Raw genomic sequence first — 15,482 nt, 5'->3', positions numbered from 1 at the left:
ACGAAACATTGCGGAGAGTAGCGCGAACAATTCTACCCACAGCGAAATTAAATTATAGCGCACCGAACAAGCCGAATGTTTCTGTTTTTCCTAAGCGAGAAAATGAAATAGCCGAAAATTACACACAAAAAAGTAATTATTACAAAAGAAAACTATAGGCAACCCAATTAACATACATCTGTTACTCAAGTTGCGGTTAAAAAATCTAAATGTTTGAATTTTAATTCTTGAATTGAATAAATTGTACGTAACTTTAATTACAATTGTTGTGTACGCGCATGTCAAGTCTTTACGTTTCGGTGTTGTCTACATCAATTCACCTTGTCTACGATCGCCTCGCCACATGCTTCACACATTTATAAATGTGTGCATCAGGTGCAAAATGCGCACACAGCACGCGTACATTATTGAAGGCTTAAAAGAGGTTCGATAAATCGTTAATCAGCGCACCTTCTGAAATATTCACAAGAAGTTTTATTCTCTCTAACTCAACGAAATTGTAATGTGTAGTGTTCGTTTGTATGCTTGGCGACAAGTTGCATTTGTGGAGCTTTTTACGGTTGTCATGACTACTTAATTGCGCTATAGTACAAAATACTCGATTTTTAATTAGTCCGTCGTGCAGTGGTCAACGGCACTCACTGTCTCGTCCCCGCAACGTGGAGCCCCGAAAAAAGGTTTCGTGCATTTGGGGGGGCCTCGACTAAATTGAACGGAATCCAATAATTCGCTCTCTGAGAGGCGGCCGCCAGCCGGTCAAACTACTCGTCGCTAGTCGCTAGTTTTAGTCCGAATGCATTTGCTCCACTTTTTTTAAAAAAATTTTTTCTAATTGAGAAAACCATGCATAAATTTAATTCTGCTGAATTTTATATTTATCCACGCAGGAAGTTGTCACTGCTGGTCATTTTACCAAAGCGGTGAATGTGATACTTTGATAGTGCGTGCGTTTTTAAAACCAACATCCGTTTCGTTGGCTGGAAGCCCCACGGCGCGCACGGAAAACACGCAAAAACAAAATGGCTGTACATTGGAGTCTCATGCAAGTTGGCGGCCGGCACACGCCGCACACACATCCAGTTCCGGCGAGAGGCGCGCGCTTTTGAGCTGTCCGTTTCTAATTAGTGTTGCCTCGTTTTCCTCTTTCGACGCAGCGCCTCCTTTCTCTGCGAAACCTATTTGCTCGCTGTGTACGCAGGCCGCTCCCCGTCGTTTCTTTATGCGCCATAATTCTGTGCCCGCTATTACAGGACGTTTTGTTTTCCGCACAATGGTTCATCAGGAATCAATGCAATTTTGATGCGTTGGTAATTTGTGTGGTGATGGATGGCCCTGTATGCGCAGACAGTTATAAACGATACGTTTGCCCTTTTGTTCAAACAGTAATTTGCGGATATAAGAAACCGAGCCCATTTGTAGATGAGTGTGTGTGTGTGGGTGAGTGTGCAAAGCAGCGATGGCGACGGGCGCGACGAGCACTAGCTTTTTAGACTAATTGAACCCATTTCGTTTGACGCTGCAAGCTTTGCCATCGGCAAACAGCGACCGCCGAGGCTGCTAACGGCCGAGCATCTAGTTTAATAATAGCCTGCGCTTATCAAGCAACATGAAATTATCTTTCGTTAAATTTATATTTGCAGACTGAGTCACCTTTTCGCTTTAGCAAGTTTTTACCTTATTTTTACGCTTAGATTTTACACATTTTGAAATTTTATTTTGAGTACCTATAATAGGGTTTATTACTTATAGGGAAGGTAGGCCAAGTCGTACCCTAAAATACAATTGGCCCTATAGTGAAAGTTTTGCAATATAATGTCAGTTTTTCGACATATTTACCTGCTTTAGTTAATATAGCTTTAATTCGTATGAGAATAATTACTCAGAAATGTTTATATTCTTGTAAAACATCAATTTAACAAAAATGTGTGAACGGTACGACTTAACAAACAGGTCTGTTAAGTCGTACCATCGATACCCTAAGTCGTACCAATGCCAAAGTAATATCAAAATATAAGTACCTATATAAGTACCTAGGTGTCTGTCTATACCTATATTGGTTGACAATTATGGTGATTGATAGCTTATTAGCATTGAAATATCAACTGGCTAAGTAAGATTTTGACTTATATAGTTTTACGTCATCCTAAATTCAATTTAAAATTGCTTTATTGTGCAATATTAAATTTTCATCTTGTAACACGGTTTTTAAGTGTATTTAAAATTAAAATCAACAATTTTCTAGTACCATTCAGGACCAAATCTGCACGATACACATTTGGCAGATGAAATATTAGCAAGTAATTCATTGATATTTTATTATTCTTTAATTAACAATAATAAAGAATTGCACATACGAGATGTGCAACTATCTGAACTTTCCTGATATTTGAAAACCTCAAATTAAAATGTTTTTTTCAAAAATGTAAAAAAGGTAAAATTTTAGTTTTTTTGCCGCTATATAACCAAACATAACCTCAATTATAATCTATACTCTTAAATGTGTAGAAATAGAAATATAGATTTGTATCTGTCTATCTATCTGGGAATGCGTCCCATGTGCTCCACGAGTCCCATCATTGATTGTGCCTCGCTGGAATTACACAACGCATTCACTCGCAAATGTGCACGCTGTATTGTATACTCATTCGTAGCGCATAAAAGGTACCAATAACAATAATTCTGTGCGTTTGTTGACATTATCGAACACTTGCATAGTTAATAATTACTGAATTACTGAAAAATTTTCTTTTTCTTTCTTTCGTTTTACCTGCCACTAATACCAAGCAAATTACTAGATAAACAATAGAATTAAATTAAAAGCGTCTTACCTTTTGGAGAAATAATTGCGGGATCAACAAAAAGCATTTTTAGCAAAGCAGAAACAAAGCAAAGCAACTAAAAGCAGGAGGAATGTGTGCACTTTATTAATATTTTTATATTTCATGGATGTGGGAATAAAAAAATCGCACAAAAACAATAGAAGCGTTTTTTTGATGTTCCGAACGAACAATATAAGCAAATATCAAAATATAATTTGATATAAAAATAATATAAAAACAAATTGTATTATATAAGGTAAAATAGGATAGTCAACTGAAGCAAGTTTTATTTTAGCATAATTTAAGCCCAATTAAGCAAAATTTCTACACAAAAAGCAAGGATATTAGGAATTTGGTATAAAAATAAGCAGTAATAATTCTATAAGCAGCAAATAGTACAAAGCATTAACAAAAATGTTTTCATAATCTTTCAATTCGACAATTACCATGTGAGTTTTGTTTGTTTGAACACCCTGTAGTTCCATCCACCCTTTTTGATATCCTTCCTCATGTTCCTTTTCCTTGCTCCTCATTAAATCCGCTCGACGGTTTCTTCCTTAAACCCCCAGCTTAGTTCATTCCGTCACTCGCCACTAGATGTCGCAAATGTCCTATTGGTCAGCCCTCATCTTCGTGCATTCACATAAAAATACAAATAAAATCAAATAAAAAGTGTTGCAGGCAAAGAGATGCAATTTACATGCAGTTACGAGACGCACGTGCATCGCGTTACGTTTGTGCAGCACACAAGCCGGCAAAAAAACGATATTTATTTTATTTATTATCATATTACAAATGTTTTCGACGCAAACACGACCACACGTATATGGCGGACAACGAAAACGAGTTGCCTAAATATTTGTGTATTTGCTTTGCGTCGAATGAAATGTGCATTATACCTCTATCTCGTTACACACGGTCCGGAACATCTGATTTTTTCGACGTGAGTGTGTTCCATATTTGCAATTTGTTTGCAAACCGAAAAAAATCAGTGAAAACTATTTGAATTGTTGCATCGGATGATGAGATTTTGGAGGAAGATCGATGGCCACTGAAATAAAAAAAAAATAATTGTAAATTTACATTTTTGCATACAATTTTTTAAATCTTTATATTTTTTATTTTTATTTTTTAAGAATGTGTTCTATCTTAGATCATAAAAAGGCATTGTGCGTTATATTTGTCAGAGCTAAACCTAGTCGTGGGTTTGATTGTCTCTTTCGTAGATACTCTCAGTCCGCACTTTGTTTCGCTCGCACCCTCGGCGGCGGCGGAAAGCGAGTGTACGACGACGCATGCGTTTTTAGCCTGTAAGCCAGGCGGAGGCAGGCGTCCCTAACGATCGAAGCGGCGGCGACAACGATGTGTCTGCCCGCCGACGCTGTGGCGAGTGCGCAAGATTGCGAAGAAAAATGCACCCCCGGACTTTGTACAGTCACACAATAAGTAGGAATTTAAGTTACCCTAAGATTTTTCTTTAAAAATTCATTCTTTTTACATTTAACACAATAAAAAACAAATAAATACAAAATAAAATTTAAAAAATTCAAGATTTTAATTGGAAACAACCCTAACCTTACAATTTACGGCATTTTCATCATAACCTAGCTTCTAATCTAATATTTGTTATCAACAATTATTGATTGAGTATTCCTTTTGTCATGTTCTTGGAATTTGATACAAACTCCACATCAGTGTAACACTGATGAGAGTATTGTGCTTCTAATTTTATCATAATGCAATATGGCTGAGGTTGCTATTTAGGAAAACAAAACATAGCCATACAATGAACACCGTAGTATGGTGTTTGTTTCATCTCTGTCTACCACGAAAGTAACATAATATTATTACAATGCAAGTGGGAGTGTAACTAATGAGGCAGTGATCGAATGATTGTCCTGACTTGTTCTTCATTGTGTTGTTTACTGATTTTAATATTAATATGATCTATTGTTTACTTGAAAGTAAATTCAAAGATAACACATTAGTAAAATCAATTAACAAAATATATTATATCTTATTATTTTATTATATTGAATTATATCCTTTTATTAATTAATTATAAAAAGATAAATATTTAAAAATTATTTAGATGATACTAAATTTATCCGCTTGATGTCGCTGCGACCGCTGTATTCGCATTTTTGCAACCGTATACTGCTTGTGTGACAGAGTGCGTTCGTGATTCTTTTATTCGCGCGCGTTCTCAGTAACCTGCGTGGCGTGCTTTGTGCGGAGATTTTTATTACAAGTGTTTTGTGTTTCGTGAACTATTGTGAACTGAAATGGAGAAGTGGTGAATATTCAGCTGCCAGGCATTCCGTTGAGAAGACCTGGTATGTACTCGTATCATATTAACGTTAAACTTAAGTTTTGTTAATAAATTAATATTGAAGAATGTCTATTAGAGTGTGTATAAAATGAGGTTTGTATTGTGTTCTTGATACTATGCATCGCAAGAGCGTGTATTGGTTTCGTTATCGTGTTTTGTGCATATCTTGTTTGATAAACAAGCAAAACAACTTGTGTTTAAGACGAAATACTTGATACATTCACTCTGAAACTATGTGAATGTTGATATTTTGGTAAATTTATAAATGCTAGTATTGAGTAGTTAGTTGTAGTTAGTGAAAAACTATTAATATTAAAATTATTAATATTTCTTGTTTTAGTTTATAAAAATCACAAAGAAGTAAAGTATAATAATGTGACTTTTAGCCGAATGGCTCCAATTTTTAGCGCGAGGATAATCTGTTGCATTTTACTTTGTTGAATGCGCTATGGTATTACGGAATGCGGAGCATGGGTCCGCGACAAAAACGCATTTTGTGTCGACGTGGCCGAACGGCGGCGCGTGGAGTCGACCAGAAAAGCTTTCCCGCTTGCATGGGTTGCGCCATGCTTCGTTGGCGGTGGTGGCGGCGGCGAAAGCTTTCGGCATCGTAGCCCGTTGTGTCTCATAGAGTGCGACGGGTTTTCGCTCAGCGCTAGCCCGAAACAAAGGAAAAATTAGTTGGGAACTAACGCAAGTGTGCACCACGGCCAGCCGGGTGACAAAATAGGGGTTGGTTGCAATTCGCACTAGTGTCGCACCCACGTCGGCAAATATCCAGAAAACAACGAATTCCGACTGGTGCGTGCGTGTGTGTACAGTGACCGAAACCTGGTATGTCGTATAGTCATAGAGGTGGTCGTAGGCTTCGCGCCATCATATAGGAAAGTAGGAAAGGCACTCCTGGCGGCGGCATTCGTAGGCAATTCGCAGCTTCGGCCTGCACGAAATTACTCCACCACAACGCCGCTGCGCTATGGTCTAATGCACGCACATACAGACGCGATGAGCATGGATGTTCGCACATGTACGCAACGGAAACGAGTATTATCCGTTCGCTTCTTGTTCTCGTCGCTAATGCTTGCGCTGTGTTGGCAAAATGTCCACGGAATTTCTATACAAATAGCTGCGGATAGTCTAGGCATACAGTGCCAAACTAATCAAAATTTGCAAAACGAAATTTCTATCATTAATCCAGTTCTATTTGTTATCATTTTAACTCGGAAATATTTACATCACGGTGCTTTGTCGCTGAAAAACCAAAAGTTTGTATAAAAGCTTTCCAATTATGTGTAATTGTTTGCGTATAGTTCAGCTTCAGGTCCGCATTCTCCATCTTCTGAGTGGGTGGTCACAAACGCTTTGGATACGCTGTTAATACACATGCATGCGCGCCGCAAACACGATGCACAGTCGCAGACAATGCGATTGTCTTCTTTCAACAATTGCCAAAGCACAGTGCAAGCAAATGAAATGAGTCAAACAACGAAAACGTTGAATAATTAATCGCGTTTATTTTTCCGCCTTTCAATGCAAATTTACATAAAACGCGTTAATTTATTATTAACTTCTTTATCTTTTCGATGATGAAATTAAGCCTATTCACGTGCGGTGTGGGTGATGCTGATGCTGAGATAAGTACGATTAATCTTTGTCTGGATTTGTGTATATTTTGCATGTGCTTCCTTCCGAAAACGCCTCAGTGGCATTTGGTTGCTATGACGATTCGTGATTTACGACGTGCCATTATGCCCCTCACGGAACCGCTGACCCTTGATCCCTAAAGTTAGAAATTTTTCTTTTCTGCGTTTGCCCCTTGCAAGGAAAATACGCAAAAGGGTGGCCGCCATAATCCTTATACCTACTTGATTAATGGCAGCCGAAAGTAATTGCTATTCCTTTTTGTTTGCTACAGTTTGTACCCTTGTGTATTATACTCTGGGGGTGTATCAGAAACTATTCTTTGATATTTAAAAATTCAAAATTTACAAAATTATTTATTTTTCCGTTTGATGAAATTATTAATAATTAATTAATAGTTTTGTTTTTTGGATAAAATGAAAATATTTGCAGAAAAAAATTAAAATTTTTGTATTTTGTGGTAACACCCTGTATGTGAAACCGGTTTGGTCGAAAAAGGGTTAATTGGATTTGCTGTGCGGAGTGTACGGCGAGTGGTAAGATGAAAGATGAGGCGAAGAGGGTGCAAGGCAAATGGCGAGGGTGTGCGAGGGGGGCAGCGGCGTCGGGTTAAACTTGCTATAGCGGCGGCAAGCGCCCATCGGCGTTAATATTCGAGGGTGTCGCCGGCGATGTGTGAGTGCGTATATCGGGCAGGACTAAGACCGCAACCCTCCCTTGTCCTTTCCTTTCGTCCTCCGCCCTTACGTCGGAGCAAACGGAATGCGACTCCCACTCTTACGGCGGTGGCGGCGGCTGCTGATCAATACAGCTGCGAGCCAGGAGCTTCTGCAAGATTTTTAGCTTAGGTTGGCCGGGCCGCGACGCCCCAACGCCGCCGGAGAAACCACTCCTTATTGCCTCAGCTCCTGCCAAGTGAAGGAGCAAGCCGGCGCCCGGGCGACGGCCGGCGGTATCGAGTCCTCTCACGCTCACGCATACGCCGCGACGCCGTCGGCTATTACGTCGGCTTCCCCTTCTCTGCAATTAATGCTCGACGAGTTTGCAAACGAAGGGCCGCGATAACATCCACCCGGAGAAAAGAATACTTTGCTTTAAATTCGAGTCAAAAGAAAGAAAAAAAAACATTCTTATTATATTTTAAAACAAATAAATGCGTTTATTGTGTTTGGATTATATGTAAACACAACGAAAAATGGAGAAGAAGAAGAAAAAAAATTAGGTACAGATTGTGGCGTGAAGTCGGGCATGTGGCCACCACGCGTGCTTGGGGGTGTGAAACTGGCCGCGCGTTTTTAAAGCTGCGGTATCCATTCGGTCTCTGCGGTTCTCCTTCTGCACACGCTTTTTCTGCTGCTCTCCATTGATAACCTCGGCGGTGGAACACATCCACATGCAAACCACGCGCACACGAACATCGCACGTCGGCTGCAACCGTTGTGGCACTCTTTGTAGCGCTCCTTTTACTTTCTTTTGTTTTTCGGCGCGCACGCTGCCGGTTTTCCTTTCATCGCGCCACACACACACACATTCGCACGCGCTCGAATTAATGAGGCATCATTATCGCACATAATACGAATCGTTTTTATTCTTCATCGTTCATTTACGCTTTCCAATATACTAATAAAAGCGCATTGTCCATTCTACATGATGGAAAATCATTAAAAATGCGACCTGTATTTAATTGTCTAGCGCGTGCGGCATTTTTATTGTCTGTTGTTTTGCAGACGTGCGTGCAATTTACAAACGAGCTAATTATTAAATAAAATACGCGCCGCATTTTATTATTATATCATTTCATCGATGGCCGGTGTTAAAAATATACGGATGGTAATTTGTTGACATTGCATTAGCAATTAAATTATTAAACAAATTCGTTCGTTTTTCATATCAATAAATAAACACATTTTTCACATTCTCGCGTAATTATATGGCGAAAAATGTGCACATTGGACTCTTTAAATATTGATTCGGTAATTGTTTAACCGCTAATTTGAATTTATTATTAATTTATTTGTACGCGTTTTTTTTTAAATTTATTGAAATAATAAGTTTTTGGTCCGGAGGAAATTCTATACACGCCTGCAATTTGCAATGTGCGAATTAGTTTACGAAGCGAAACGAAAACCTCTTTCATCGCCGCCGCAACGAAAGCCGCTCGCGTGTAGGCAACGCAATATACACACACTCTAAGCTACTGCGCGCGGCTTTGGCGATAGAGAAGCGCCGCCCGCAATCCTAATAATAGTTGCGAAATGCTAGACATATTTCAGCGCAAAGTGTGTGCGGTTCGACGAAACTAAATTGGAAACTAGCAGAAACTGTGTGTGCGCGGAGAGCAGGGTGGGGGTATGGTCGTCCCTGCGGCGGTGGAGACTTGGGAGCGGCATCGTAGAAAGCGGCGTTGATATCGGCGCGGAATAGTGCGGTCGGCGGAAAGCTGTGAGGTAACAGCCGGAGTCGAAGCAAACGCCATAAAGTTAGATCAACTTATATATGCGTCCAGCTAGAAACCCACCACCGCTGCCGCCTCCGCCGCCGCCCTCGGATAACGACGGCGTATATATCGTACGTAATTCTATAGGTTTCGGTTTTCGGCTTTTCGGAGAGGGATAATAAACGAGTTCCTAACATTCTGCTTTTATTGTTCTCATCCATTAATTTTGAATTATGCATGTGTGCGGAGGCGGCGTCGACCGTACTAAAACTACTCTTATCGCTACTCGCATCCTATGAACTTATATATTCTAAGCTTAGCATAAATATTAAGGCATTATATTGCCTATATATATTTTCGGAAAGCAACATTTTATTTTAGTTGTAAATTTGAACATTTTGACGTTGACTCTACACTCTCCAGAGGAGCAATACGTTGTTAACAATTACCAACTCTTATACGACTAGAAATATTATTATAAAGCGCGCTGGGCGATGAATAAACGCGCGTCTAACTCATTAGATTCAATGCGCGAACATTTTACAACTTGCCCGCTTTTCTCACTCTGGCACACGCTGCGCATTTAAAGTAATAAGTTTCGTATTGCGCCGAATGATTCATTACAAGCCATTCGTTATGATATTAATAGTTTTCGTTTGTCGCTTGCATGCATTCGCAGATATTGTGAGAAGTTGCGCTTTTTTTATTATTATTTTCTGTGCATGTGTATAAGTTGTTTAATTATGGCGCTTAAAGGCGTCTAATTAAAAGTAATTACCGTATTGCTTGAGTGGGCAGCATGCGCGTGAAATTATATGAAATTGAAGTGGTGGTTGGTGGATATATGCGAACGAAACGTGAAGGAGACACGGCAACAGCGCCACAACGGAAACTGAAAAGGACTAATCATCGGAACAAGTCGATGCTGATGAAGTGCTCATTAGTGCTTCGGTGGTTGGATGCTCTTAACTTACAAATGGATAATTAAATCATTTGTTGATTTTTTCCGGGTGTTTTTTAAATTAATTTAATTTAATTTTAATTTTTTGGCGATCAAAAAACGCGGCGTTTTTTTTTGTTTCGTGAAATTATAGTAGAATAGTTGAATGTACGCAACGCACATTAATTCACGTCAAAGTACGCACATTTTTCGACAGTGGCGGCGGGCGCGGGTTTTGGCTTTGATAGTTTTTCCAACCCCGCGTCGCTCACCCTTCCCGCTGGCGGAGAACGTTTAGGTCTGTTTGAGCAGGAAAAACGCACGGCGAGCATGCGGCGACGGCAGGCGAATATGCGCCTTGCCGGCCCCACCTTTGTACTGCTGCCGTTGCCCGGTGGCGTTGGTGGCGGCGGTGTGGTGCTCAGTGCTCGAGCCGATTTTTCCAGATTCGAGTCGGCTCCCGCTCTACGAGCACACACTGGAGAGCTGTGTGCCGGCCGAGGCAGCATCGGCGGCGGCGGCAATGTGCAGCCTTTATCCGCTACGTTTTTAGGGTTGAATTTGCAATGGACGGGCGGTGCGGCGTGCGTCCTTAACGCCGTTTTCCAGCTGGGTTTTCCACGTCGCTGTGTGCGTGTGCGAAGCCATTTTGCTCGTCCAAGGATCGATTCGCAGGTTTCGTCCGTTTCGTCCGCTCTCGTGTCGGGCACACAAGGGTCCTGCTGCCGGTCGGTCCATGCAAAACAGTACGCGCATGCTGTATTTATATCTCTTTTTGTCTTATCGCGCGCGGGCCGCTTCTTCGTCGTCCCCTTTCGCACGGTGCTTCCTCTTCGTGCCCGCTTTGCGCCTCATCCTCATCATTGCCACTACGTGCCCTGTGGACGAGTCTCGCTCTCCCTTCCATCTTTGCCGCTACGTGCCGAACGTGCAGTCCTGTATTTCCCCCACTTGCTTCTTTTTTTCCTATGACTTGCGTGCTCTCTTCCACTTTCGTCCGCGCCTGCAACTTGAGTCCCTCCTCCTTGCCTCGTTCCCCAAGGTGCCACTCCCCCCGCCAGCACCCGCGACCCCAGCGTGGGGAGCCACCCCGCATGAAACATGCATGTTTCCAGGTTCGTCTGACACATGTTTTTTCCTATTGCGTCGGCTATCTCTGCCTACATGTGTGTGGTGGCTGTGCGCAGTTGCCCGTAGGTCGGATTACCGAGGCACTGCTACATCGGGCACCGTCCTCTTTGCACCTACGACCTCTTTTTGGCCCGAAAGAGAGGAAAGGCGATACGCGGCGGTTTCATTACGCCATGCAAATTCGACGAAATTTCGTGCCTGCGCTACCCGGCCTGTTTATGCAAAAGTCTAGGACCCAGCCGGGGAGGACCGCTCGTTGTCTATGCATTCCACATTTTTTGCACCCTTGGCGTTTATTATTATTATCATCAGCGTGAGTAGCATTAGTTGCATCGTTGGAAAAACGTTGATAAAGGTTCATAATTTTAGTTTGACAATCACTCACCACCCTTTCTACTTCTTATTGTATCTTTTTTTGATGGTTGCATAAAAAGGAATACATTTGCGTAATGTCAATTTTCGAACAAATCGTGACGAGTTCTTTGCGTTTGGAGAGTAAATCCGCACAGACAAACGACGCGCGCGCGTGTTGGCATTAAAAGCCGCCGCGCAGACAAAAACAACGCCCGAAAATACAAAAACACAACGTGCATACGCCACGGCAACAACCCCTTTCATCATCAACGTCATTTTTGATGATATGCTGATGCCCCGATACGCTGAAAATGCGCAAAAAAAAGCGGGAATCAACAAACTCACAAAGATATAATTTTTAATTCTGTGCGCGCACCCAGAATGAAAAATAAAACAAAACGCAAACGATTCCAAAGAACAACCTGCAAGAACGATAAAAGCAAGTGTATCGCTCACTTCAAACAGTACGAATCCAATTTGCAAATTTCAAATGCACAAATCTAAAATAACACCGCGCGCGCAGACAAACAATAAAAGAAACAAACGAGCACAAAGTTCACCGAGTTCACTAAAGCCCATATCTGCGCGAGCGCCCGCCCGACTCCACAAAGAAGTGCAAATTTCTTTTGTGTTGATTATTTGCGTAATCCAAATGAAATAACCTGCGCGCGCGGCTAATTTTTAAGGCACACAACAATTAAGTATTACAACTTTTTTTTTGTTACAAAATTTTTTTTCGCGACGTGTTTGTTTGATATAGAAAAGAATTTCAGTGTCAATCAGTATTATTTTTCATCACGTTGTTGGCCGTTGTTATTTTTTCACACTTTTCCTCTCCATTTTTTTGTCCGCGAGCATTGTGTGCTGTGTTGGCGAAGGACGGGTTCGCGAACGCCGAACTTGAAACATGCGCGCGCGATGCATTTGGAATCGAACCAACCGAACAGGAAAAAAAATTCAACACACACACACGCAGTTCGACGCTTTCCACGCTCACCACAGCTCTCTGACCGAGGAGGGGTATGAAAGTGTGAGCGTTCCCGTTCGGAAAAAATGTCAAGGTCGGATCGATTAATAACTTATGAATGGAACGAGAGCGCTGCAGTTCTGAATCCGATTTAATCGGGTTCAAAGAACTGACAATGTGACCAATAACTCTTGATTTTGTTTATTTTTTATTTTATTTTTTATTGCGTTATTTTTTTATTTCTGAGTGTGGGTTGTGTGTGTTTGATGGAATTGATGGCGAAAACCGATCACATGGCGATCACAGACCGATCAAACCTATTCCTAGGCACGACGCGTCAGTGTGTTGCTGGCGGAGTCGTCGGTCATCAGCGTACCGGAAAATTTATGATTTATGTACGGGACGCGCGAGCATGCCGCGCGTAAAAATCATCATCATCGACATCGCATCGCATCACATCGCCGGGCGGACGCGAGAAACGTGAGAGGAAAGTGTGAGGCTGCGCCCGAAAAAAAGCTGATAGGCTATTAGTGCCCCGAAACGTCAGCGGCACGTACTTTTGTGCATTTATAATGACGCGTCGATTTTCCAAGCCCACTACGGGACTCCATCTATAACTAGATGAATTGATGTTTTTTTTTTTGTTAAGTTTTTTTCTCTTCTTTTATGTTTTAATGTTTAAGTAATGGATTTTTCCTATTATTATTTCATTTTGAGTGTTTTGCGGATTTAGTTAAATTTTATAAATAATAGAAGGAAATTTCTAGTCAAAGCACTTTCCTTCATTATTATCGTCGTAGACATTCGTCGCCGACGTTGAGCGGCGGTCGGGCTCCATGGCGAACGGCAGTGTTCATTATTGATCAGCGCCGCGTGTCGGAGAACCGCCGTCGCGTATGTGCCCTTATTCTCTCTTGCGTGAGCGTCGCGACGCCCATCAGGCCCACGCCGAGTGAGCGTCCATTTTGTTCTGGCTCGCTTTATTTCAATACTACTGCTATTCGAAACACACGAAAAATAAAGTCAAGAAAAAAAATTTAAGAAAATTTTTTTCATGAAAAATTTTCTTCTTTTGAATGAAATTACAGTTTAAATTATTTTCTTCCACGTGACATTTTTGTATGATTAAATACGTAGCGTAAATATAGCGCAGAATAATGTTTTCTACTTTTATTCTTTCGTTGAATGGCGAATACAACTTTTGCGCTTGTTGCTGTTTTATGTTCGGTCGCCAGCTGGCGTGTTTGTTCTTCAGGTGTTGGGTTATTTTGTTATTCGGCGAAATTAACTCGGTACACATATACGTATACGGAACACGCAAGAACACAAGTGTGCGCATACTTTGCGGCTCCTGCGAGCTGGATATTTATGCAGGAAACGTAAACAACATAATTATTAATTTTTAGCTTTCCATCTTTTTCATGAGCTTTAGTATACTTATATGTTTATTTCGTGTTTTTGCAGGACCAGGAAAACAGACCGCCGTACACACCACACACAACACGACTTCCAGCAAGACGAAACCGAGAAGGTGTTTAGCAGGTATTTAAATTTTGTTTTAAAAATATAAATATGAAACCTGGAAGGCATTTTTTGTGTTTTGGATATTTTTATCACGTAGTAGATATAGTAGATAGAGTAGGTGTAGTATATAGGGTGAAAAGTTTATATATTAATTGATTATGGCAAAAATATTTGGGTTAAAGTTTTAATTCCTTTAAAACTGGATTATACGCTTAATTGTATGTCTAATTAAGTAAAAAAATCTAGATCAGATTATCGTATAACGTATAATTAGCAATTAAAGTGAAAAAATGCAAAATTTTTGCAAAAAAATGCGAAAACTTGTTTAAAAGTTTCTTTTGCGAATTTTTATGAATTAATCTTTCAAATATTTAGATTCTGCAATTAACTTTGCCTAGATTTTATCAAAGAAAATAAATTTTACTTCGAAAAGTCTTAAAAATAATATTTTTGCATTTTTGCAATAGAAAAATCAGTTTAATTAAAGTTTTGCAATATATAGGTATTAATATACATACCGATTATTTAAATATTAAGAAATATTATCAAATAATATTTATCCCCAAGGTTATCCCGGCACTTGTGTATTAAAAACACTTTTACCACATTATTGCAAATTATCTACGCAATCAGACACAATTTTCATTTTCACAAATTGACACAATTATTAACAAATCACTTTCTCTTTTATTATTTTGCGCATGCAACACATTTTATACACAATTTCACAATATATTTCACATGTTCATTATTAAAATAAATCGCGCGAATAAAACGCGACACGTTCGCGATTATTGCAATAATTTCGCCGTAATATTTACGTATTAATAATTAATCAATATTGCACCAATATACCGAAAAACATTAATATACACTATAAAAAACTGTATCAAATATTGTAAATATGCAATAGCTCAAGATCAGTCTCGCGACGCAACTGATTTCAAGTCGCGATGGTCATTTCTTCACGGACGTCTTCCCTCACTTCGCTCGATTCATCTCGTGTATTTCTTTTTTGGCTTGGCATATTGAATGTCTCGTTCTAATTTTATAAGAGTGGGTTACGAAAGAATAAGCTGAGATAACCGGTTCTTAAGCTTCGGCAGCATCCCTTTCTTTATCTTTCTTACGTTGAATACAATTTTGTATAGAATACTGATGGTCACTTACGTGTCCAGCTATTAAGGGGTGAATTATTTGGGGAAATCGCTTTTTATATTGAAATTAAAATATGCGCGACTTTGTGCATGCAAGGAGGATGAGCGTGTGAATCGCGCACAGGTTGATTCAGTTCTTTTTATATTTAAATGAGATGTGCGTAGATTTGTAATCAAAAT

General features: G+C 40.2%; 1 long non-coding RNA gene across 1 annotated transcript in view; it reads right to left on the bottom strand.

Annotated features, from left to right (window-relative positions):
* The window catches only part of LOC135798557 (uncharacterized), a 33,824-nt gene extending 18,761 nt beyond the window's left edge, over nt 1-15,063 (bottom strand). Inside the window, exons 1-3 of the long non-coding RNA XR_010549743.1 lie at nt 14,664-15,063; nt 3,719-3,870; nt 3,266-3,448 (exon numbers count right to left, since the gene is read on the bottom strand). This is a non-coding gene — a long non-coding RNA (uncharacterized lncRNA). The remainder of the gene's footprint in view (nt 1-3,265; nt 3,449-3,718; nt 3,871-14,663) is intronic.
* Between the last annotated feature and the right edge of the window lie 419 nt (nt 15,064-15,482).

The sequence above is a fragment of the Atheta coriaria genome, unplaced genomic scaffold (genome assembly GCF_025399875.1).
Source record: "Atheta coriaria isolate IRGN ID8LTWV9N9 unplaced genomic scaffold, Caltech_Dcor_3.1 hic_scaffold_9_pilon, whole genome shotgun sequence".
In the NCBI taxonomy this organism is placed as follows: domain Eukaryota; kingdom Metazoa; phylum Arthropoda; class Insecta; order Coleoptera; family Staphylinidae; genus Dalotia; species Dalotia coriaria.
Note: the sequence above shows the minus strand (reverse complement) of the source record. Positions and strands in the feature narration are given on the sequence as shown.